At 44.8% G+C, this 27,191-nt stretch overlaps 1 long non-coding RNA gene across 1 annotated transcript; it reads left to right on the top strand.

Annotated features, from left to right (window-relative positions):
• The first annotated feature begins 684 nt into the window (after positions 1 to 684).
• Positions 685 to 27,191, top strand: LOC142300654 (uncharacterized). The gene is made up of 4 exons (XR_012752677.1): positions 685 to 800; positions 9,813 to 9,995; positions 24,571 to 24,701; positions 24,783 to 27,191. It is a non-coding gene; the product is annotated as an uncharacterized LOC142300654 (long non-coding RNA).

Raw genomic sequence — 27,191 nt, 5'->3', positions numbered from 1 at the left:
AAATTGGTAATATTACAAAGCATCTATTCTGGAGTATGTGCCTAAACTCTCACTCAGCAAGACTAAATCGCTATCACAGCTTTTTGTTATTCATAGAGTGTACAAGTCCACTGACGAAATGGTATGACAATTGACTCTAAGTGTCCTCGCTGTTTTGGGGAGCATGTGGGAATTTTGTATATGATATGGCTGTGCCCTTAGCTCTGTCCCTTCTGGACTACAGTGCTGAGTTGGATTGAGGTGGCCTACCAATGTAATGTGCCTAGGGAGCCTCTAACATGGATTTTGGGTAGTGTAGAAGACATTGTAATGGAAGAGACATATAAGATAGCTATTGTATGTTTACTATATGTAGCTAGAAAATTAATTACAAAATATTGGCTTGTTGACATTCCCCTACCCGCAGAGAATTTATGCAATTGACAGATGCTATGAGTCATCTTGAAAATAAAGGCATGCGTTCCCCCTCTGATTTCATAACCAGCCAAGGTAAAGCTGACAGCTGAGGGTTGCAGCCCACAGCTGTCTGCTTTACCTGCTCTGGTTATCAAAAATAGAGGGGACCCCACATTATTTTATTTATTCTCTATCCACATTTGTTTACAGGGAAATTGCCCATAATATGCTTCTTTTTGCAACCCCTTACCCCTTACTATTACCATTTTACAGCAATTTTACAGGACAGAAGTTCGGGTCTCGATTGAACCAAACTTTTAACTAAAGTCTGGCCGAACCTGGTGAACCCGGAATTCCATTGGCTCACTCATCCCTAATTTTCACCTGCCTGAGTTAAGGAACAGGTACATCTTTAAATAAAATATATCAAATATACTTTTGGAGGGAAAATAAAGTTGACAAACTTTTACCTTAGAGATGTCTTATGCAAATTTATTATATTTACAATGATTTACTAACTCACCTTAGCAAAGATTTTTTTCCTCTCTAATCTAGAAAGACGATTAAAAAGCTCTTATTTTCGATAAGAATGTATGGGTTTTTCAATTGCACTTCTGAACATTATGATAATCCATGTAATTGGCAAAGAGATTTTAAGGGTGAGATACTTCATGTTATAGACACAGGTGCATATACAGTTCTTAATGTTTTTTTTTTGTATGCAAAAACATCTTGTACTTTTGAACACAAAAAGCAAACATAAATAAAAATTAACAGTATAATACTTGAATCAGAACAAGTGTCCTCATTTCTATATTCATTCTAATTAAAGGTTGCTCACATGGACAATTGAATCTTCATTAAAGGGCTAATCACAACAAAACTGTTTATCCCCTACACATAAGATAGAGAATAACTTGCTTGTCGCTGGGGCACTAACAGCTGGGACCACAAGTGATTCCAAGATGGGGGCTTTAGAACCCCTGAGAATGTCATTTTCTATTTCAGTATTTGGCTCAAAGAAACAATCACTTTTTATGCCTTTTCCTTTATTTCTAATGTTACCTTTATACAGGAGCCTATACGACATAACTCAGAGGTCATAAAGGTTTGGTCAGACATTATGTTGTTTGTGTGTATTCTACCAATGAAGCAAATACCAATATAACATTAACCCCTGAAAAAGCCATTTTCCTTGGCAATACATGTAGTGTTCTGCTCCCACATGGCTGCTGCAGGATGAGTAATTTGAGACAGACTATAACCCTTTTTATTACACCACTGGTTATGTCTCTATGAATATTTTCCACATAGACTTTTTTTTTTTCAAAATGTTCTCTTTTTTTTCCCTGCACGTTATTATAACTGCATTCTGTTACCTTGAGGTTGTTGTTTGGGATTGTGCACTATGCACTATTAAATTATTAGGATTAATTTGAAGGCTTGTGTGACGACATGGACTCTCATGGGTTAACGTTTCTTAAAATCCAGCCAGACAGCATGCTAGATTGTCTATAGATGGGGGAGAAGTCCCTCATTGTTTTTACAAGACTCTTGTTGACTCAATGTAATTGTGTTGGCCACTGAAAGCTAGACTATTGTTCTCCAGACTTTTCCAGTAACCATTGTATTGTAGTTGTGTATTGATAATGTAATTACCTTAGTAGCCATTGTCTAGTCAGTGGCTCCCAGTTTACATGTACACCCTCAGCCTTTCTAAGCATATCATTTAAATGAACATTATCCATGCAGCTTGAAATTCCTCCAATGGGAGAAGCAATCTTGTCCAACCAATCGATGAGGACGCAGTGTATCCAAGGGGAAGGTTGTGGCTATAAAAAGGACTTCTTTAAGCCACCAGTGGTTGTTGATGGTTGATGGATTCAGTCTAAGCTCTTTGGAGCTGACTGGAGGATCAGGACATCTTATGGCTTCAATCTAGGGACTCCGGATCCGGTTGGAGACCATATCCACAGCCTAGGGATTTCGACTCCGGCTGCCAGGATTTTAACATCAAACCAGGACTACCTAAGGAGGACACTCAGGTTGGGACAGTTCAGTCACCTGTTGAAGACTTTGCAGACCTCAGACAGCTTGGAACCTGTGAGGCATGGACATTCTAAATCCCTGGTGAGCCAGCGGAAGGGTGAGACTCTGTTGCCTGTTACATTTGTGTGTTTTGCTGGTTATGCGTTATGTGCCGTTAATTGTTTGGGGATCCAATAAAGTCTAATTATTGTGGTTCCCTCACCCTGTGTTGTCTGAGTAGTGTTACGCCCACGGTTAGGGAGGCCGGCGTTCAGTTGGGATGAGCCCTGAGCCACGCTGTCTTTCTAAAGGCGGCGGATTTTAGTGGACGAGAGCGCCCACTGAGCCCCGTGTCTCCACAATTGGTGGCAGCAGTGGGATACTACTCAGCCTGGTTTACCCAGGGGAGCTTAAGCGGACTGGCGTTTTCGGACACCGTCCGGGGCTCAACAACCAGGGAGGCACATAAGCATACCCAGCAGGCCATAGGGGAGGCATTCAGGTTTCGGACGCTGCCATGTCCAACCCCACCAGCTCAGCCATGGGACAAGGACAAGAGAGGAGTTACGACCGCTGCAGTAAATGGATGCTACAGGATATGTGCCAGAGGCGAAAGATTATCTACAGGAACGCTGAGACTCGGTCAGCCTTGATCCAGAAATTAGTCCGTTGGGATGCCCAGAATGATGCAGAGGACGATGAGGATCCTGCCGATATTGACCCTGAGGATTTAAACTATGTGCCACATCATGGATCTAGTGACAATCGGAAATCAACTTTGTCCAAAATGGCCCAAGCCACAGCGTTGTTGGATGCATTGGGGCCTAGATCCTCAAGAGAAGAGAGGGCTTGGGTTATGGAATATGTTTATGGGATTCCAGCTGCCGTACTGCTAGCACCAGCCGGTCGAGAAGGATGGTCCCGCTACCCAGCAGAAGCTGCGCCAAAACAAAGGACTACAAACAGGGCCTGTGACTCGCCCAATCTATGGCGCTGTTATACATGTGGGCGCAATGGACATATAGATAAAGATTGTCTCCAAAACCGAGGCCGCATGCTTGGAGCCTGCTGCCACTCCAACCAGTCAACATATGCCAAGATGAACCCACGAGACCTGAGGAATGCTACTCCCAAGAAACACCAATAGCTGAGGAAGTGGTTTATCCAGTCCACACCCTACGGCAGGCCGGACACCATACACCAGCCAACCTCCATCCTCACATCCAGACGGTCAAGGTCGGTGATATACAGGCTCAGGGACTTCGAGACATTGGATCTTCCATCACTCTGGTTAGCCCAGTTATTGTTTCCCCAGAAGACCCTTTACCAGATTCCCAATTATCCATCTCCCTGGCTGAGGGCCAGCGCTCAGACATCCCTCTGGCATGTGTGCAGTTGGACCTAAGGACCGACCAGGGAGAGGTCGAGGTGGAGCTTGAGGACAGCCTCCCCACACCTGGTATTTTGGGGACCAACCAGGAAGTGATCGATGTGGAGATTGTGAACAGCCTCCCCATACCTGTCATTGTGGAGACTGACCAGAGCAAGGCTGATGTGGAGCTTATTGACACCGTCCCCACACCAGTTTTTTCGGGAAAGGACCAGGGAGAGGTTTATGTGAGACTTGTGAACAGCCTCCCCACACCTGTCATTGTGGAGACTGACCAGAGCAAGGCTGATGTGGAGCTTATGGACACCGTCCCCACACCAGTTATTTCGGGAAAGGACCAGGGAGAGGTTGATGTGAGACTTGTGAACAGCCTCCCCACACCTGTCATTGTGGAGACTAATCAGAGCAAGGCTGATGTGGAGCTTATGGACACCGTCCCCACACCATTTACTTTGGGGTCTGACCAGGAAGAGGTCCATATGGAGTTTATGGACAGCCTCCCCACACCTGTTGTTTCGGGGTCTAGCCAGGAGGAAGTTGAAGTGGGGTTCATAGATGGCCCCACCAAGCCTGTTGTTTCGGACACCACTCAAAGGGAAGTGAAAGTAAGGATTGTGAATTACCTGCTCACACCAGTGATTTTGGAGAATGACCTAGGACAAGGACTATCCGGTCAGTTTGAAGCAGCCATCACCCACCTCCAAGCCAAGCAGGACCCTGATGTGGATCTTTCTAACATCTTTTCCAGGGATGGTTTGCATTCCCGGTCTCCATCATCCACTTCTGAGCCAAGAACCGTGAGTAAGCCTAACCACACTGTGGCTATTGACTGGAGGAGGATTGATAGTGGGAGATTTGTGCAGGCCCAACTCATGGACCCCACCTTAGTGCTTGTCCACAATATGGCTGCTCAACTTGGGGGAGGTAATCAGGGGGAGGTGTATGGATGCGAGCCTCTGTTGCTGACCTCACCATTAAAAAGGACAATGCCGTCAAGAGGAGAAGGATGATCGGAAGCCTATCATGTCTGGCTAATATTAAGAAGGGGGAGGAATGTGACGACATGGACTCTCATGGGTTAACGTTTCTTAAAATCCAGCCAGACAGCATGCTAGATTGTCTATAGATGGGGGAGAAGTCCCTCATTGTTTTTACAAGACTCTTGTTGACTCAATGTAATTGTGTTGGCCACTGAAAGCTAGACTATTGTTCTCCAGACTTTTCCAGTAACCATTGTATTGTAGTTGTGTATTGATAATGTAATTACCTTAGTAGCCATTGTCTAGTCAGTGGCTCCCAGTTTACATGTACACCCTCAGCCTTTCTAAGCATATCATTTAAATGAACATTATCCATGCATGCAGCTTGAAATTCCTCCAATGGGAGAAGCAATCTTGTCCAACCAATCGATGAGGACGCAGTGTATCCAAGGGGAAGGTTGTGGCTATAAAAAGGACTTCTTTAAGCCACCAGTGGTTGTTGATGGTTGATGGATTCAGTCTAAGCTCTTTGGAGCTGACTGGAGGATCAGGACATCTTATGGCTTCAATCTAGGGACTCCGGATCCGGTTGGAGACCATATCCACAGCCTAGGGATTTCGACTCCGGCTGCCAGGATTTTAACATCAAACCAGGACTACCTAAGGAGGACACTCAGGTTGGGACAGTTCAGTCACCTGTTGCAGACTTTGCAGACCTCAGACAGCTGGGAACCTGTGAGGCATGGACATTCTAAATCACTGGTGAGCCAGCGGAAGGGTGAGACTCTGTTGACTGTTACATTTGTGTGTTTTGCTGGTTATGCGTTATGTGCCGTTAATTGTTTGGGGATCCAATAAAGTCTAATTATTGTGGTTCCCTCACCCTGTGTTGTCTGAGTAGTGTTACGCCCACGGTTAGGGAGGCCGGCGTTCAGTTGGGATGAGCCCTGAGCCACGCTGTCTTTCTAAAGGCGGCGGGTTTTAGTGGACGAGAGCGCCCACTGAGCCCCGTGTCTCCACAGCTTGCTTTTGTGTTCCTTTAGAACTCCAATTCTCAAAAAGTTGGGATGCTGTATGAAATGTAAAGAAAACAAGAATGCACTGAGCACAGAATACATGTCTGAAAACTTAACTCATTTAGTTGTTATTCAATGACCAACAAACTCCTGTTTCTCCTGTTTAAATAACTCACATGGAGTGGTCTTTTTACTATGCTGCTTTGACCTGATATTGTCACCTCCTGGTATAAACTCTTTGATATGTGCTGAATGGATTTATGGTGTTCAAAATCTTAAAAAGTGGTAGTAATGAGACGTCGACTGTGTTTTAAAAAAAAGGCATGTTAGAGAGGCAGAGTCTTTCAGAAACAAAGATGGTCAGAGGTTCACCAGTATGTGAACAACTGCATCTAAAAATTGTGGAACAATCTAAGAAATATGTTCCTCAACTTAAAATTGCAAAGATATACAATATTTCACATAATATCATGAAATGATTTAGAGATTGTGTAGGAATCCATATGCACAAGAGATTAGACAAATGGTCACTATTAGATGCTCGTGAACTAAAAGCCCTCAGGCAGTACTACATTAAAAACAGGCATGACTCAAATATGCAAATCACTCCATGGGCTCAGGAATTGTTCCTAATTTCATTTGCTGTGAGCATAGTTTGCCATGTAGTTCACATATGTAAGTTAAAGATCTATCATGTAAATAAGACGTTATATATCAAAACAATCCAGAAACACTGCCATCTCCTCTAGGCCAAGTCTCATTTATAATCTACTGAGGCAAAATGGAAAACTGTCTTGTGATCAGATCAATCAAAATTCTAAATTCTTTATGAACACCATGAATGCCATGTCCTTTGGCCTCAAAAGGAGAGGAGACCCTCCATTTTGTTATCAGCGCACAGTTCAAAAGTCTGTATCTCTAGTGGTATGGGGTTGCCTTAGTGCCTAGGACATGGGCAGCTAACATCTTAAATCACTGTTAATGCTGTGCATTATATAGAGTGTTTAGAATAACATCTGCTCCCATTCAGACAATGTCAATATCAGGGAAGGCTTTGCATATTTTAGCAGGATAATGCTGAAGTACATGCTACATTCATCACAACAACATGTCTTTGCAGAATAGATCAGGTGATGAACTGACCACCTGCAGTCCAGACCATTCACCAATAGAAAACATTTGGCAAATTATAAAATGAAAAATCCAGCAAAAAAGATCCAGGACTATTGAGCAGCATGAATCCAACATCAGACAAGAATCTAACAACTTTACTGTGATAAACCTCAAGCAATTGGTCTCCTCCATTCCCTCCCTGCCTAGATTGTTGTAAAAAGATGAGAGGATGCTACACAATGGTATATATGGACTTGTCCCAACTTTTTTGTTGTGTTACTGCCATCAATTTCTAAGTAAATTAATGGAAATGGAAAAATGTTTAACTTTCCACTTCTGATATGTGCTCTATAGTGAATAAAATATTTCTATGAGATTTCCAAATTATTACATTCTTATTTCCTTTAAATTTTCGACATCATTCCAACTTTTTTTCAATTGAAGATGTAATAGTCATACATGTAATAGTTATACATTTATGGAAAATGTTGGAATGTTTTGGGAAAAAGTATATAAACTCAAACTCACAAAAAAGTACAAAAGGTAAAACAGGCTCCCTATACTGTATATGGCAGTCCTTTTCTGGTTCCTAACAAAATCTAATACGGGACGTATACACAAGCCCTAATTTATTTAAATATGACAAAACCTGTTTTCTCTGACCTCTTAGGAATTCTAAGTTAATAGATCAGAATTCAAATTATGATTCTTATATATTATTCAGAGCAACTACAAATATCATATTTTGTTATCTGAAGAACCGAACATGTCAGGGCATTGCATAAGAAACTATTTTCATTGAAATTAGCCTAAGTGTAGGGTCTCATGATCGTTTTCTCCAAATTCGAGAAAAATGGTTTGATTATTCTCATCAGGCTTTGATCAGAGTTTGATCAGAGTTTGATAGGAGTGGCACCAGTTTTCCTTGGACTTGGCAAGGAAGAAAAATAGGTTGTCCACTTTCTCCATTCTGTCACTTTGTGAAAATTATATACACTCAGATATCTTTCAAGTGCGGTTTGATTTTTTCATGGACCAATAGACTTGCATTGAGGATTTTGATCCAACACTTAAGGCCGCTTTACACGCTACGACATCGCTAAAGCGATGTCGTTGGGGTCACGGAATTTGTGACGCACATCTGGTCGCGTTAGCGAGGTCGTTGCGTGTGACACCTATGAGAGATTTTGAATCATTGCAAAAATGTTCAAAATCGCTAATCGGTGACATGCCCCCCTATTCTCAATTATCGTTGCTGCTGCATGTACGATGTTGTTCATCGTTCCTGCAGCAGCACACATCGCTATGTGTGAAACCGCAGGAACGACGAACATCTCCTTACCTGCCTCCACCGGCAATGCGGAAGGAAGGAGGTGGGCGGGATGTTACGTCCCGCTCATCTCCGCCCCTCCGCTTCTATTGGGCGGCGGTTCAGTGACGCTGCTGTGACGTAGCTGTGATGCTGAACGAACCGACCCTTAGAAAGGAGGCGGTTCGCCGGTCACAGCGACGTCGCAGAGCAGGTATGTGCGTGTGACGCTGCGGTAGCGATAATGTTCACTACGGCAGCGATCACCATATATCGGCCGTACGACGGGGGCGGGTGCTATCGCGCTCGACATCGCCAGCAAATGCTAGCGATGTTGCAGCGTGTAAAGTGGCCTTTAGAGAAAAAAATTGGAGACTTGTCCGATTTTGATCCGACCTCTTAATCAGAGAAAAAGAATCAGATATGTGCACAGGTCCATAGAATACCGTAGATCAGAGTGCTATCCATGAAAACCGTGGATAGCACTTGGACAAGAAAATTGGTCATGTGCCCAAGCCATAAGAGTATACGCCTTTGGTATAATGAACACCAAACTTCACCACATTTAGGAAAGTTTAGGAAGATTTTGAGGCATAATCAGTGCCCTGAATATACAATTGTATGACATTGCCTGTCAGTACTCTGCCTAGTGAAAGGTCTACCTCAGAATTTTCTGCCATATCAATAAGATTGACTTTTGTTTTAACATGACTGTTTTAAGAGACGATTGAAAATCTAAAATTATTTCAGGATGCAGATCTGAAGAACTAGCACTAGACTTGTCAATACAGAAAGAATAGGAAACTGGGGAAGTTCAATAGAATATTGGTTTTCCCAATCCTAATTAGGCTAACTGCAATCCTGAATATGCATAAGAAATAAAGTTTTAAGAATACATTTGAATAAGAGGGGGCTTTTTGTGAAATTTAATTCCTCTGCAATATGTTTCTGGTTAACAAAAAGGAAAAAAAAAGGAAAAGTGCAAGCAATTACTAGATGGAAACCACACTATGATGTTCACATAGTAGTACAAATATCCATGACTAGCAGCTGTGCACTCTATATTAGCCACTTAGAATAATTAACATTACTTAGTGACTGCTAACTGTCAAGATATTGTTAGGACAAAAGATCTGTTTAGAATTTACATTTACAATGTCTGCCGATTGAAGATGTCTACTGCAGCCTGTCGTCTGGAACCTGTTTAACTGCTCTGCTCCATTTTTAAGTTTCCATCTTCCAGATTATGGAAAAGTGGCTATGACATGATGCGGTCCTATCCACCTGTTATATATTTTCAGCAATTAAAGAATTATGGGAACTAAAAATACTCAATACGAGAAGGGGAAACTTACTAGAAAATAGTGGATTTCATTTACATCATGTCTGCTGATATAAATACTTCCATAACACTAAGAATAAAAAAATGATCACCCAGTTTTACATACTAAAAGTAAATGGGCCAGCTTATATCAGAGTGTAATATTTTGTATTTTTGATTGTTACCAAGATGCAGATTTGAAAGAAAAGTTTTAAAATTAGCATTTTTAGCAACTTTTTTTTTTTTTTTTTTTTTACAGGATAAATCTATGTTGAGAGATGCCTTAAAATAAGCGGACAGGTTCGGAACACACAAACATCCACTGTCAGCCACATGTTTAAACCTAGAGTCCATGCTACAGAAGTGCTTCTGAACCTTAGACTAAGTAGACGATAATGCCAACCCTGCCTGATCCTCCTCCAGGACTCCGGAAAAGTGACCCGTAAGTAACGTACAAAACTGAGGGTGTTGCCCATACACACTGAAAAAGGGTGAAATCCCAGAGGACTCATGACTAGAGATGAGCGAACCGGTTGCGGTTCGGCTCGAGCTCGGTTTGCCGAACCGAGGTCTGGTTCGAGTTCGGGTCGGCGAACCGGTTCGGCGAACCACTCGAACCCATATGAAACAATGGGAGCCAATCACAAACACATAAAAACGCATTATAAATGTACACATACAGTTCATAAACATTGCCATAACACTTACCGGTCCCCGGGATGCGTCCTGCACTCTGTCTCCTGCCGCTATTCCTCCCGATAATCTCTGCATCCTCCTGTTAACCAGTAGTGATGCAGGACCTACGTGACGTCATCAAAATAGCATGTGACCAGTCACGTGTCTGTTATCTCATTGGCTACAGACTAGTCACATGACTAGGACGCGTCATGTAGGACCTGTCATTGCATCTCTCTGTTACACGGTGCACGTTTGTGTATCGCCGTGTACCGGCGACATGCTCTAGCACACGGTAGACTTCCCGCTCTGCTTCCCCGTTCCCTTAAAATACCGTCACACTAAGCGACGCTTCAGCGATCCCACCAGCAACCTGACCTGGCAGGGATCTCTGGAGCGTCGCTACACGGGTTGCTGGTGAGCTGTTACACAGGCAGATCTCACCAGCAACCAGTGACCAGCCCCCAGCCAGATGCACGCGTGGAAGCGATGCTGCGCTTGGTAACTAAGATAAATATCCAGAAACAAGAGAAAAAAATCAGCTCACCGAGTTGCTGTAGTCCGCTGTATATCCAGGGCTGCGCACGTAAGGCTAGGCTGCCATAGAAGAATCAGGGAAGAAAAATTTCCAGCGCGGTCCAAGTTTTCATATAAAAAGTCATCTTTATTGATCAATCCATAAAATAGGGGTTTACAGGCGGTCAGCAAGATATAGCATAGATGTTATTCAGACCCCACAAAGCTACGCGTTTCGACGTGAGTCTTAATCATGCTCTGGGGAGGAAGAAATGTCAGCTTCCTATATCGTATAACACACACCCTCCCAAATTAAAAACACATGTTTTCATCAGTGGAACTTTCACAATAGAACACATCACATTATAAAGGTATATGCACTGCGGTTTTTCCATAGAGAAAAAGAAAAAGAGGAAAGAAAGAAAATACAAGAAGAATAAAGGAGAAAACGAAAAAACAGAAAAATAAAAGAAATAGGAAAGAAGGATAAGAAGAAAAGGAAGGAAAAGAAAAAAAAAAAAAAAAAGGGGGATGGAAAATTGCTAGTGAGAAAATGGAGGGGGTTAAAAATGAATGGTTAAAAAGCATGTCATATAATTATTATAGTACAATCATATAATACACTGATGCATGATTATATAGAACAGTCATTAAACAATCATAGTAGAAAAAATCAAATCCATATGGATATCTTTCATCACTCATTAGTATTCCATATAAGAAAACATCGGTAGATTAGACCCCTGTCAATATGCATCGTGAGGGAAAGTGGGAAAGAATAGGAGAAAGTATTTCTCCTTATCTAGTTATAATTATAGTCCCGAAGGATCTATAGAGGATAACAGTACCAGTACACAAACTATGTTCGTAAGGTGAATGTGTGAAACCTTGCATAAATAAATATAAGTTGGTTGACAAATATTGATATTAATTAATTGGTTATATAGTCCACATTGCAATATATTTAACATTAGTATCGTTTATTTTATCATCCTAACCAATTTTTTATTTATTATATTATTATCCAAAAAATTGATATCAGGATACATATCATTGAAGAAAAAACTTTTTTCATAATACTATCAATTAAGGTTATATAATGTATCAGTTATCATATAAATAAATATCATTATGGTTGAAATTTTTTATTTATTTTATTTTTATGGTTTTTTGTTTTTTTGTTTTTTTGTTTTGAGGAAAAAGAAAAAGATTATATATATATATATATATATATAGTATCCCCCATCCTCTCATCCGAACCAATTTTTTATTTATTATTAATTGTTATTATCCAAAAAACTGATAACAGGATACATATCATTGAAGAAAAAACTTTTTTCATAATACTATCAATTAAGGTTATATAATGTATCAGTTATCATATGAATAAATATCATTATTTGTTTTATTTTTATGGTTTTTTGTTTTTTTGTTTTTTGTTGTGAGGAGAAAAAAAAAAAGAGACTACACACATATATATCCTTAAATCCATTAGTCAATAGGAAGCATATGGAAAAATTCTTCAACCATTAAATATTTTGAAGATCAAAGAGCTAAATATTACACCAAATTTATTATGATGGATTAATCATGGAACTAAAATAATGATTATTATATATCGATTGTAATCTAATTAATGTTTATAGTTCTAAGTATTGGCATAATTTATTAGTATCAAGATTTGTCATCAGAGAAACTGAGAAGAGGAAATTGGCCAGGAAGGAAGGGGGGGAGAAAAGGAATGATTAGCATGAAAATTAATAATGTAGGATAAGATCTTGTCGGTAATTCATCCCATATGGTATTCTACTCTCCAGGGTGAGGATCCAATATGTTTCCCTATTAAGGAGTTTCCTCCTATGATCCCCACCCCGGATCGGTCTAAAGACCTTTTCAATACCTGTAAATTTAAAATCATGCAAATCTCCTCCGTGTATCATTTGAAAATGACGAGAAGCCGCTGATACAGAGACAGCTTGTGGATTAGTCGCATCCAATAGGTGGCGTCTTATTCTAGTCTTTAATGGCCCTACTGTACATCCTGTGTACTGGAGTTTACATGCATCGCATGAAATGAGGTATACTACATGGGTTGTGTTACAATTGATAAATTGATTGATTGTGTGTTCTTTTAGGTTTTTATTAGATTTAAATGTGCGAAACGCGTAGCTTTGTGGGGTCTGAATAACATCTATGCTATATCTTGCTGACCGCCTGTAAACCCCTATTTTATGGATTGATCAATAAAGATGACTTTTTATATGAAAACTTGGACCGCGCTGGAAATTTTTCTTCCCTAAGATAAATATCGGGTAACCAACCCAATATTTACCTTGGTTACCAGCGCACACCGCTTAGCGCAGGCTTCCTGCTCTCCTAGCCAGATTACACATCGGGTTAATTTAACCCGATGTGTAGTCTGGCTATGTGTGCAGGGAGCAGGGAGCTGGCACTGGCAGCGTGAGAGCGGCGGATGCTGGTAACGAAGGTAAACATTGGGTAACCAAGGAAAGGGCTTCTTGGTTACCCGATGTTTACCGTAGTTGCCAGCGTCCGCAGAAGCCGGCTCCTGACCGACTGAAACAGCCGGTCAATAACAGAGATCACCGTTGCCATAGCAACACGCTTGGTAGCGGTGACGGGGATGTCCCGCTTCCAGCCTGCAGCGGCACCGGAATCACGTAATCGGAGCAGCGTTGCTATGGCAACCCGTGCCACCGCTTACAGCCGGGAGACTGTGGTCACTCTCACAGAGTGATTTCTGCACGGAGCACAGCGTCTTCCCCCATGCAGTGCTGTCTGATGGAGCAGACAGAGCTGCATGTGTTGAAGGGGAAAGAAGACAGACCACCATGGATCGTGGCGGGGTGACAGGGGGGAATAAAGATGGAGTCTCTAATGTGTCTGTGTATTTATTTCAATTAAAGTATTTTTTTTCTGTGTGGTGTTTTTTTTTAATCCTTTATTGGAGATTCTTAATGGCCGGGTCAAACTTGCCTGACATTAAGAATCTCTGACCTAATACTAGCTAGTAAAACAAAGCCAGTATTAACTCATGATTACCCTACAAGCCACCTGGCTTCAGGGCTGTTGGAAGAGTTGGATACAGCGCCAGATGATGGCGCTTCTATGAGAGCGCCATTTTCTGGGGCGGCTGCGGACTGCAATTCGCTGCAGAGGGGCCCAGAAAGCTCGGGCTAACCTGTGCTATGGATTCCAATCCCCCAGCTGCCTAGTTGTACCCGGCTGGACATAAAAATGGGGCGAAGCCCACGTCGTTTTGGTTTTTTTTTAATTATTTCATAAAATTCATGAATTAAGTAAAAAAAGGGCTTCCCTATATTTGTAGTTCCCAGCCAGGTACAAATAGGCAGCTGGGGGTTGGGGGCAGCCATACCTGCCTGCTGTACCTGGCTAGCATACAAAAATATGGCGACGCGCACGTCATTTTTTTTGTAGTTTTTTGGCAAAAAAAAATAAAAAATGCTTCCGTGGATTTTCCATTGCCAGTGAAGGTAACACCAAGTAGTGGGGGTTAACAGCCAGTAGCTGCTTGGATTACCCTTAGCTAGCAATACAAAAAATGCAGCGGGAGCCCATATATATTTTTTTTAATTATTTATTTAAATAACTAAAAACAAAAAGGGCTTCCCTGTATTTTGATTGCCTGACATGACAGTGCTGTAAAAATAAATCTTTAAAAAAAATGACGTAGCGCTCCGCGGTATTTTTGATTCTCAGTGCAGATAAAGCAGACAGCTATGGGTTGCCACCCCCATCTGCCTGGCGTTACCTTGGCTGGCAATCAAAATACAGGGAAGCCCATTAATTTTTTCTATTTAAAAAATTGTTAAAAAAAAATTACGTTGGGTCCCCCCATTTTTGATAGCCAGCTAGGGTAAAGCAGATGGCTGTAGCCTGAAAACCACGGCTGGCAGCTTTACCGTCGTTGGGGATCCAATGTGGAGGTCACACCAGGCTCTTTTTTTATAATTATTTTATAAATATTAATAATTACAAAAAAAAGTAGGGTCCCCCCAAATTGGATCAACAGCCAAGGTAAAGCGGATAGCTGTGGTCTGGTATTCTCAGAGTGGGAAGGTCCATAGTTATTGGGCCTTCACAGCCTAAAAATAGCAGGCCGCAGGCACCCCAGACGTGGCGCATCCACTAGATGTGCCAATTCTGGAGCTTCACCCCAGCTCAACCCGTGCCCTGGTGCGGTGGCAAACGGGGTAATAAATCGGGTTGATACTAGCTGTAAAGTCACCTGACATCAAGCCCAGCAGTTTGTGATGTCATGGCGTCTATCAGATACCTGACATCATAAACTGACAGTACTAACAAAAAAAAATTGACAAAAAAAATTTATTTGAAAAAACAATCCCCAAAACATTTCCTCTTTCACCAATTTATTGTAAGAAAAAAAATAACGGGGTCCCACAACGACTCTGGACCATTTAGAATATGGGGGAGACACTCAGGGAACGTATTCCCTATTTTCTAGGAGTGCAGACGCTCCATGTGAGGAGTGTGGGTGCAATGAATCTGCACCCACTCTCCCCAAGTCCACAGCAGCAGAGTCCATGTCGTAACGGTTGCTACCAAAGCTGCAATGCCCTGCTCATGAGGTAAGGGCATGCCTAATCAGGAGAACTATTCTACATTTCCAAATATTGGTATTTGCTGATATTATTGCTATTCCACCTACTATATATTGGGGATAGGATCTTGGAGATGGAATACCCCTTTAAGTCCAGTTATCCAGCTGACTGAATACTAAACAACAGAGCTCGCTATTTAGTTGTGTTTTCTTCTGGAGTATAACGGACTCTTATGTTTGGTAGTCGTTCAGCAGCAACTATAAAATCAAATAACTCCATTTGGAAATGTAGTATATAGCTCTCCTGATCAACTATATTCCTTAACTCATGAGCAGGGCATTGCAGTCATAATAACAATAATAATAATAATAATTTATTCATTTATCTAGCGCTATTAATTCCATAGTGCTTTGCATACATTGGGAACACTGTCCCCATTGGGGCTCACAATCTAAATTCCCTATCTGTATGTCTTTGGAGTGTGGGAGGAAAGCAGAGTACCCGGAGGAAACCCACGCAAACACGGGGAGAACATACAAACTCCTTGCAGATGGTTTCCTTGGTGGGAATTGAACCCAGGACCACAGCGCTGCAAGACTGCTGTGCTAACCACTGAGCCACCGTCACGCCCATTTAGCTTACAGATGCATAACCACCACTCACTGTGTCTGAACACAGGAAGCTGAGCTGACAGCCGCTCTGTGCATGCGGCAGCGTCTATTGTGAAGGAGAGGGCCGCGGGGGATCAACACTGCACAGGTACCGTGGGACACCGGGGAACACTGGTGGGGTTATAGGGGGTGACCTGGCAGGGCCTGGGGAGGAGTTTTCTGTCGCATGTGTCATGGCACATGCGACAGAAATCAGAGGAGTAGGGTGAATGCGGCCGGCGCGCTGCTGTGCGCGCGGCCATCTTGGATTTCCGGGAGGGGGTCAGGGGGGGCACTTTGGCGACACCGGGGGACCGGAGGGGACCGGGGAGGAGATTTATCATGTTTGTTCTTGCCAGATGGGAGATAAATATTTTTTTACCGACGCTGTCATTTACTGTAACGTGATCATCGGTATACGTTGTATACCGGTGATCGCGTGAGTGAGGACCGGAAAAACAGCCCTAAATCAAGATCTCCAGGGTCTCAGCTACCCCCTGAAACCCCGGAGATTTTCTGACGCTGGGGGGCGCTATTCACTTATTTCTGCCTGCTGTTTATAAATGGCAGATCAGAATAAGGCTACATTCACACGACCGATCCGTTTTTTGTATGGGTGCATCCATCTATTCCATATACGGTCCGTATGTCATCCGTGTGCCTTCCGTTTGTTTGCGTACTGCAAAAAAACTGAAGGAGGGAAAATACATATATTTACCCAGGATCTGTGATGCCCTGGACCCCGAGGGGTCACAGGTAACAACACACAACACCACACACACCCCCACCCCAGTGAGGCACCAGCAGCCAACAAGTCCTGACCGCCTCCCTCAGGTCTAGCAAGGCACACCAGGTGGGCGGAGCAAGGCGGATAGGCATGCCCTCCGAGGAGTCTGCTGACCTGAGGCAGGGAAAGGACAAGTGAGTCGAGTGGGGAGAGGAGTAGTGAGAGGAGTAAAAGTGGCGAGCTGAGAGTCAGGGGCCTAGGACGGAGCCAAGGACCCCTTGGAACAGTCAGGCAGGCAGACGGTGGTGGTGGCCATCTGCAGGAGTCTGGTCAGGGACTGAACTGCCGAACCGTAGGGAACGAGAAGAGGGTGGTAATCCTTCGGACCCGAACCGGGGAGCTAACAAGTCAACCGGAGCACAAGGCAGGGTACTCAGACCCCGTTCTAGCCCAGAAGCAACCGGGCTCAGACAAATCTACTGATTGCGGTCTGGACCTCAGGGGTTCATTCCCACCCAAAGTCCTGATAGACGGCAACAGCCCACCGATTCTGGATAGGAGCCACCGCCAAGGGCCAGAGATCCAAAGGGCCAGTGCCTGCGGGCAAAAGGGCTCCTCCAGTACCCAAAAGCCGGGGAGCGGACTACCGTTGCTGAAGCATAGGAGTCACTATAGCAAATTTAAAGGTGCAGGAGAAAGGCGACATCACCAACCTCACTGGGGACACACGCAGCCGGCTGCGGGCACCGATCTACACTGAACTTGGTTTACCATTGACTCTGTGTGGTTTAATCGTGAGTACACCAATGCCATCAGGCACCGCGCTGCAAGCAAGCCCCTGCGTCCTGCAACCCCCCGCTCCTGCCACCTGGCCCCGGGACAAACAAACCCCCTACCCACGAAGGGGTCAACACCTAGCTGCGACCCACCACCGATCCCGGACAAGCCCCCGCACCCTCACTGCAGTGGTGGTGCCCATCACCTCACCACGACCCGTGGGTGGCATCACGAACTGTTACCGGTCACCGCGGCTCAGGCCGTGAAACCGGTCCACCCCAAACCAAACAACCAAACCCCCCCTCTTTCCAGAGCGACGTGGCCCCCAGTCCGGAGGCGCTTGAGCCACCGACAACTAAAGCCCGGATCCGAGCGGCTCGCCGGAGAGCAGCCGAGCCCCCAGGACGGTACAGATCCATAGCTTCAACCTACATGAGGCGATCACATGTTCACTCCAGTGCCATTTTCTACTGCTTTTCTCAGCGTAGAGCGCTCTGGTGATTTTCTTTTGCTTGTACACTTCATATCAGTCTTTTCTGTCATTATAATGGCAGAAAGACACATTATGTTCCACTCTCCTGCATTTTGTAATTTTGCACTCTTTGGTGCCTTTCATGTGGCATTAAGGGGTGCTTAGCCTTGTATTTATCCAAAAAAATGAAAAAAAAAAATGACGTGGGGTTCCTCTATTTTTGTAGCCAGCTAGGGTAAAGCAGACGGCTGCAGCCTGCAGACCACAGCTGGCAGCTTCACCTTAGCTGGTAATCCAAAACTGAGGGCACCTCACGCTGTTATTTTAAATTAAATAAATAATTAAAAAAAAAAACACGTGGGGTCCCCCCAAAATTGGATCACCAGCCAAGGTAAAGCAGACAGCTGGGGTCTGATATTCTCAGACTAGGGAGGTCCATGGTTATTGGACTCTCCCCAGCCTAAAAATAGTAGGCCGCAGCCGCCCCAGAAGTGGCGCATCCAATCCTGGTGCTTCACCCCAGCTCATCCTGTGCCCTGGTGCGGTGGCAAACGGGGTAATATATGGGGTTAATACCAGATGTGTAATGTCACCTGGCATCAAGCCCTGGGGTTAGTGATGTCACGCGTCTATCAGATACCCGACATCACCAACCCAGTCAGTAATAAAAAAAAAATAGACGACAAACACATTTTTATTTGAAAAAACACTGCCCAACACATTGCCTCCTTCACCAATTTATTAGAAAGAAAAACAAATCTAGGTCTGCTGTAATCCAAGGGGTTCCCATGACGATCCACACTGTCCCAGTCAATGATGAGCAGGATGTTCCCCATTGGCTGGGAGAGCAATGCTGTGACCTGAGCTAACATCAATGGGTCAGCCCAGGTCACTGCAGGGGATGACAACTGCTGCTGTCAGCGAGGTACATTACCTGTGCTGATCTCCTGCACTGCTGACAACACCTGTCACTGAGTTCAATAACCTTCACAGCCAAGTATCGCGAGCGGGCCGTGACGTCACCGCTAGTGACAGTCTCGGGTCAGAAGCGAGAGAAGGTGATGTGACGAGCGGCGGCCATGGAGGACAGTGACAGCGCTGAGGTCGGGAGGGCGGGACTTCATCACCGCAGGTATGCCGAGCGGGGCCATGTGTGCGGAGTGCGAGGTGGGCGGAGACTAGCGGGGTAATGTGTGCAGAGCGCCAGGTGGGCGGAGCCTAGTGGGGTAATGTGTGCAGAGTGCCAGGTGGGCGGAGCCTAGCGGGACTATGTGTGCAGAGTGATAGGTGGGCGGAGCCTAGCGGGACCATGTGTGCAGAGTGCCAGGTGGGCAGAGCCTAGCACGGTAATGTGTGCAGAGTGCCAGGTGGGCGGAGCCTAACAGGACCATGTGTGCAGAGTGCCAGGTGGGCGGAGCCTAGTGGGACCATGTGTGCAGAGTGCCAGGTGGGCGGAGCCTAGCGGGGTAATGTGTGCAGAGTGCCAGGTGGGCGGAGCCTAGCGGGGTAATGTGTGCAGAGTGCCAGGTGGGCGGAGCCTAACGGGACCATGTGTGCAGAGTGCCAGGTGGGTGGAGCCTAGCGGGACTATGTGTGCAGAGTGACAGGTGGGCGGAGCCTAGTGGGACCATGTGTGCAGAGTGCCAGGTGGGCGGAGCCTAGCGGGGTAATGTGTGCAGAGTGCCAGGTGGGCGGAGCCTAGCGGGACCATGTGTGCAAAGTGCCAGGTGGGCGGAGCCTAGCGGGGTAATGTGTGCAGAGTGCCAGGTGGGCGGAGCCTAGCGGGACCATGTGTGCAGAGTGCCAGGTGGGCGGAGCCTAGCGGGGCCATGTGTGCTGGTGGATGAGTGCGAAGTGGGTGGAGCCTAGCGGGGCCATGTGGCGCTGAGGACGTCAGTGTCGTGGACTGCATGGCTGGGGACAGGTGTGTGTGTGTGTGTGTGTGTACATGCTGTGTGCAGGAGGGGGGCGGAGCGAGCTGAGCGGGGAAGTGCCGGCTCCCTGCACACGTAACTAGGATAAATATCGGCTTACTAACCAAAGCACTTTGCTTGGATACCCGATGTATATCTTATTTATCTTTATTTAGCTGCCAGCGATGGCTCCCTGCACACTGTAGCTGTAAAAAGCCACGCTTTTGCTGCTAGAACCGTTCTTGAATGTAACTCGAGCTATCGAGCTTTTAGCAAAAAGCTCGAGTTCTAGTTCGATCTAGAACACCCCCCAAAATCACTCGAACCGCGAACTGGAGAACCGCGAACCGCGCACAACTCTATTCATGAGCTCCGTCTGACCATGTGACTGAGGATGGCAGGCTGATGAGTGGGACAATTTGATCCTTAACCGAGTGCAAAATGCCTTCCAGAATTTCGCAGTGAACTGAGTAACCCTATCAGATACAATGTCAGATAGGACACCATGGAGTCTGACAATCTCGCAACTAAATACCTGGGCTAAAGTTTTGGCATTAGGCAAGGAAGGTAAAGTAACAAAGTGAACCATCATATAAAATTGATCAACCACTACTGTAATACTATTGTCTGAACTGAGGATTTCGATTGCGTAAGGCAATGACAACCAGAGACGGGTTCTTGGTGCAAAGACGTTTATAATATGCAACCAACAATATGTACACAGAACAGAACATAAACACAGTAGAACATAAACACAGTAAATACCTGCCAGGTTCGGAGCAAGGGGAATTCCCGGGGCCGCACACCGGACTCCCCCAGGGAGACCACCAGGAGCGAACCCCTATACAGGGGCTGTCTGGCGATCACCCCAGAAGGCCTAAATACGCAGCAGCCGGGACACGAAAGGGCAACAAGTATAGTCCAAAAATGTCCGTACGTGATGTGAGTCCTAGGGTGGATATGAAACGGAATGAACCGGGCAGAAGTGCCGACCAGAGACGGCAGACGGAGTCCGGGCACAGCTTGATGAGACCAGGTGAAGTCCAGAGCCGGTGTCGGTGGTTCAACAGGATCCAAATAGCAATCAGGAACCAAGAGCAGCAGGGCAGGAGTAGACAGGAAGCAGTATACTCAAGCAACTAGACTAGGCTTAGGGGCGGGCTTTTAAACAGATGAACAGGAAGTAGGGCAACAGAACAGAAAACTCCATGTTAACAAAGGGCAAGATCCTTCAGAAGAAAACTGGAAATCCCGGAACTCTGACAACTACTATGAAAACTGTGTTACTAGCAGAGGGGAGTAAATCCGTAATAAAGTCCATAGATATATTTGTCCAGAGCTTGCTGGACTGACATTTGCACCCAGATGGAGCAAACACCCAGACAGACGTGAGTGCGGTGGTTTGGATCATACACAGACGGTACATGCAGACACATAGGAGACCACAAACTTACCAATCATGGGCCACCAAAACCAGAGCAATAAGAGGTCCAATGTACCCTTCACCCCAGGATGACCAGCAAGGACAGAATTGTGATGCTCCTCTAAAACCTTAAAGCAAAGGTTCAGGGGAACAAACAACCTGTTAGCTGGAACCCTCGATGGTTACTCATTTTGGGCCTCAGCAATTTCAGACTCCACATCAGTACTGAGTGCTGAAACAACCACCCCTTTCTGCATAATGGGCATCAGTTGCTCTTGAGACTCTCCCCATGGAAAGCACCTTGATAAGGCATTTGCCATAATGTTTTTGGATCCAGGGTGGTAGTTGACAAATAAATTGAACCTGTTAAAGAAAAAAGACCACCGAGCTTGTAAAAGGCCCTTAGCAGACTCAAGGTACAACAGATTCTTGTGATCAGTAATGACGGTAATCGGGTGAGTGGCCACGTACAGGAAGTGTCGCCATTCCTCAAATGCCAACTTGATGGCGAGCAGTTCCCTGTTACTTATGTCTTAGTTATGTTCTGGGGGCTACAACTTCCTGGAAAAGAAAGCACAAGCTTACCCAATGATGGACCCTGAGACAACACAGCCTTCACCCCAACCTCAGAAGCATCCACTTCCACAGTGAAAGGCAAAGAGACGTCGAGCTGCAGAAGTACAGGAGCTGACACAAAACACTTCTTTAAACATTCAAAAGCACGTAAAGTGCTCTCATCCAGTCAGAAAAGTCTGTTAGCTTCTTAGTCATGTCGGTAAGAGGTCTGGCTATGGCAGAAAAGTTTCTAATACACATTTTCTGCAGTATTTTGCAAAACCTAAAAATAACTGTAGCACTTTTGGATTTTCAGGATGGTCGCAATTTAAAATAGAGGGATACATCCTGAAAATAGATACGGAAATGATATACCCCAGGAAAGGTAACTCAACTCCTAAATGGTGAATAAACACTTCTTTGGTTTGGCATAAAGTCTATTTGTCCTGAGTACCTGTAACACCTACTTAATGTGTTTTTGTGTGAGCTACGGTCCTGGGAGTAAATGACAATGTCATTTAGGTAAATGACCACTAACCTACTCAACAGATGAGCAAACACATCATTAATAAAGTGTTGAAACACAGCAAGCGCATTGGTGAGACTTAAGGTCCATCACACTAAACAACTTACCAGCGATCCCAACAACGATAGGGATCACTGGTAAATTGCTAGGAGGTTGCTGGTGAGATGTCACACTGCGACGCTCCAGCGATCCCACCAGCAACCTGACCTGGCAGGGATCGCTGGAGCGTGGCTACACAAGTTGCTGGTGAGCTCACCAGCAACCAGTGACCAGCCCCCAGCGCCGCGTGGAAGATGCTGCGCTTGGTAACTAAGGTAAATATCGGGTAACCAACCCGATATTTACCTTGGTTACCAGCTCACGCAGCTACACGTGCAGAGAGCAGGGAGCAGCGCACACTGAGTGCTGGCTCCCTGCTCTCCTAGTACAGCACACATCGGGTTAATTACCCGATGTGTGCTGCAGCTACATGTGCAGAGAGCAGGGAGCAGCGCACACCGCTTAGCGCTGGCTCCCTGCTCTCCTAGTTACAGCACACATTGGGTTAATTACCCAATGTGTGCTGCAGCTACATGTGCACAGAGCAGGGAGCAGCGCACACCGCTTAGCGCTGGCTCCTTGCTCTCCTAGTTACAGCACACATTGGGTTAATTACCCAATGTGTGCTGCAGCTAAATGTGCACAGAGCAGGGAGCAGCGCACAATGCTTAGCGCTGGCTCCTTGCTCTCCTAGTTACAGCACACATCGGGTTAATTAACCCGTTGTGTCCTGCAGCTACATGTGCACAGAGCAGGAGCCGGCACTCACAGTGAGAGCGGCGGAGGCTGGTATCAAAGGTAAATATCGGGTAACCAAGGACAGGGCTTCTTGGTTACCCGATGTTTACATTGGTTACCAGCCTCCGCAGAAGCCGGCTCCTGCTGCCTGCACATTTAGTTGTTGCTGTCTCGCTGTCACACACAGCGATCTGTGCTTCACAGCGGGACAGCAACAACTAAAAAATGGCCCAGGACATTCAGCAACAACCAACGACCTCACAGCAGGGGCCAGGTTGTTGCTGGATGTCACACACAGCAACATCGCTAGCAACGTCACAAAAGTTGTTCGTTAGCAGCGATGTTGCTAGCGATGTTGCTTAATGTGACGGGGCCTTTAAAGGCATTACTAGATTATCATAGTGCCCCTCTGGCGTATTACATACAGTTCTGCAACCATCCCTCTTAAGGACCCTGATGAGATTGTAGGCCCCCCTGATATCGAGCTTGTAAAACCACTTAGTACTGACAATTTGGTTAAAAAGATCAGGAATGAGAGGCACAGGATATGGATTATAAACCGTAAACTGGTTCAGCTACCAGAAATCAAGACACAGTCGCAATCCACCATCTTTCTTTTTAACAAAGAAAAACTAGGCCGCGACCGGAGAGGACGAAGGCCTTATGTGTCCATTGGCCAGGCTCTCTGAGAGTGAGAGACAACCTCCTGAGAGACAATCTCTCCGGGCCAGACAAATTGTACAGCCTTCATTTGGGCAAGCGAGCCGCCGACTTCAACCTTGGTCTGTGCGGCGTTATTTCCTTAATACCCTTCTCTGAGAACACATCCTTGAACTCACACAAAAATTCAGGAATATTAGGGCTAACCATAGCCACACAGACACCCAGGCAGTGAGCCTTAGAGTATGAACTCCACTGTACAATATCTTGAGTTTTTCAATCAACTACAGGGTTGGGTAAAGAGAGCCATGGGAACCCTAGCACCACTGGTGCAGGTAGGTTCTTGAGTATCTGGTAAGTGAACCGCTCAGTATGAAGGACCACATTGCGGAGTTCCAAGTTGCGGACACACTCCCTGAAGTACCCTTGGGACAACGGAGATGAGTCAATAGCCAAAATCTGTATAGGACTGGGAAACACTTCAACCTGTAACCCAGAGGTGTGGGCTAATTGCTCACCCACTAAATTTGCCCACGCACCAGTATCCAGAAAGATCTGAATGGACACCTCATGCCCCCTAATGTTCTCTTTGACGGGCAACAAACACTGAGTGGCTGTCATGGGGGAGATGCGTAGGCTCAGGCAGGAATCCCACAATCCCCCTCAGCCCAGCTGTACCGCCGAACAGCCTTTCTTGGGTACCAAATATCATGACCTGATAAAATGCCCCTTTTTACCACAGAAAAAATAAGACCTCTCGAACTTATGTGTATGGGACCCTCTGTACACTTGAGACGTCCTCCCAAGCTGCACGGGCGTGACCAAGGAGTCAAGAAGCACCACTAGGGATGTTGCCCCTCCATCATGGATGTGGTATGATGTGACCTGAAAAAAATAACTGTTTTGCATCGCCTTATTTTCAGAGCTATAACTTTTTTATTTTTCTGCTGACAGGAGGAGGTTCACAGCACAGGAGCAGAGGACAGGGAGGAGGCTCACAACCCGGGACAGCACAGAAGCCGAGAACAGGGGAGGAGACTCACAGTACAAGACAGCAGAGGACAGGGAGGAGGCTCACAGCGTGGGACAGCACAGGAGCAGAGGACGGGGAGGAGGCTCACAACCCGGGACAGCACAGGAGCCGAAAACGGGGGAGGAGACTCACAGTACAAGACAGCAGAGGGCAGGGAAGGAGGCTCACAGCACGGGACAGCACAGAAGAGGGGCCCAATTAGAACTTTTGCTATGGGGCCCTGTAATTTTGCTGTTAAGCCACTAAATATTACCTACATATAAACACATACTATACAAATATCAATATTACCAAAATTAGCACACTACAAGGCTTAAATAATAATGCTACACAATACTGTTACCACTGCATAGTGAATAAATAAAATTGCAATAACTCTACAGGCAAAACACACAATACAAAGACAAATAGTATCAAAATTACCACTGTACAAGTCTCAAAAAGCATCGCTATATAATGACCACTACATTTATAACTACATAGTGAATAAATAATATTACCAAAAATTCACAGAACACATAGTACAAAGACTAATATTACCAATAATACTACCATACAGCTATCTTTAAAAAAACTACTGAACTGTGGCAAACTGTTCATAAATAAAAAAGAAAAAACACACTATTAAAATAGCCTCCATATAGTGCCCATATACTGATAGATACCAGTCCTTTTAAGTACTGAAGAGATTACAGAACCATTATATTCAGTATAGTGACCTACAGGTGACAATCTTTTTTGATTGGTTCATTCACTTTTCTTTTCTTCCATCTGGCCCATATTGCCATGACAACTTCTTCCAGCAATGACTCGTCTGCAGAGTTAATAAATAAGACACATTAGACTTCTAACAATTCCAGTACAGTCCCCATCTATTCCCAACCTTCATGAACTCCCCATCCTGCCTGCATCCACAGCAAGGAACAAGGACCCAAATACTTAAAAAAAAATAAATAAAAAAAAAAAAGGCTCTACTAATATGAATAATTTATGTGAATAATTTTGGGGGTAACAGGTGCTGGGGAACCACTTCTAGAGTGCCCTGGTTGAGCTCTAGTCCAACTTTACAAGGAGTGTGAATTTTATTTTCCATTATTCCCTCTCTCATTTCCTATGTGTGCCAGTTTTTACTGTTGCTCGGGATGAACCAAGTTAATTTAAAAGTGTTTTGCATTAAAATTATTTCAGAACTCAATGATAAAGTAGATCAGAAATCATTCCCAGTGGGTAGTACAATCTCTGGGACCCCAGAAATATTGTGACAAAGAACTGGTTTTCCTTCTATTCACAGTGGGAGAAAAATAGCTTTTTATAATATTATCATCAGAAACAACACTGCTTCTGTTTAATTCACAAAGCCTTTGTAAGTGGGAATACCATCTGCTGGGGTGATGACTGCTTCTACTAATGTGTCCCGATACATCAGCTATAGATTACACACCATCAACAATCCTTCTAACTGAGTACTTCACGTTAAACATAACAAATTGGTATCTGCAGGCTGTAGACCCGCTTCTGAGATGAACATCTCACCTCAGGCAGCAGTTTGAGGTGACTCCCAGAGGTAGCATTTTATGGGCTGGACTGGTGATCAGGCAAATGTGACCAGATGGGCCCATTTGGCGATGGGCCGCATTGTCTTGCAAAACGTTTAACAGTATCAGCATCCCCAGGATGCATTACTGTTAACAGCTGTGATGGAGCACACACAGGGTGCTATGGTCCCCCATCATACTGTGTGTAGAGGGCTTTGGGACCTTCCTATTGAGTATGCAGGCCTGTGGGGCCATTAAACTGTGTGGCAGCCAGCATAGAATGTATAAGTGGCTGAAGACAGGAGGAATTATATAGCCAGGGCAAAGTATAAAGAATGGGTAGTAAAAAGAGGGGGTATAGAAGTTTTGTCTAGTTATAGTAAAGTAGCCATGCGCTATGCAATGAAACCACCTATAGCGCCACCTGTTGGAAAACAATGGAGTTAGCATTTTTATCTCGAAAACAGAACGAGATAGTGGTGGTATGTGTGCTGAATATTATTGACTAAGGTCTCTCCTATATTCTTTCTAATATCTCTCTCCCACCTTTTCCTGTGGATAACAAATCGTGGATGAGTGAGGTCAATATATTAAAGGGAGGGTAAGTTGAGTGATTTAATAGGGAGAGCCACCGTTGAGTGGGGGCACCCCTTTACCTTATGGTGATTCACCTTGTTAGGTAGGGGCATCAATGAAAGGGAAATAAGTTTAGAGTGAGTTATTCCTTATCTCCCCTATACCCTTTACCTGGCATGCATAACATGTTTGTTGATATTATGTATTTTCTAATTGAGT

The sequence above is a fragment of the Anomaloglossus baeobatrachus genome, chromosome 1, assembly GCF_048569485.1.
Source record: "Anomaloglossus baeobatrachus isolate aAnoBae1 chromosome 1, aAnoBae1.hap1, whole genome shotgun sequence".
Taxonomy (NCBI): Eukaryota; Metazoa; Chordata; class Amphibia; order Anura; family Aromobatidae; genus Anomaloglossus; species Anomaloglossus baeobatrachus.
The sequence above is the reverse complement of the archived record's forward strand: the minus strand, read 5'-3'. Positions and strand labels throughout refer to the sequence as shown.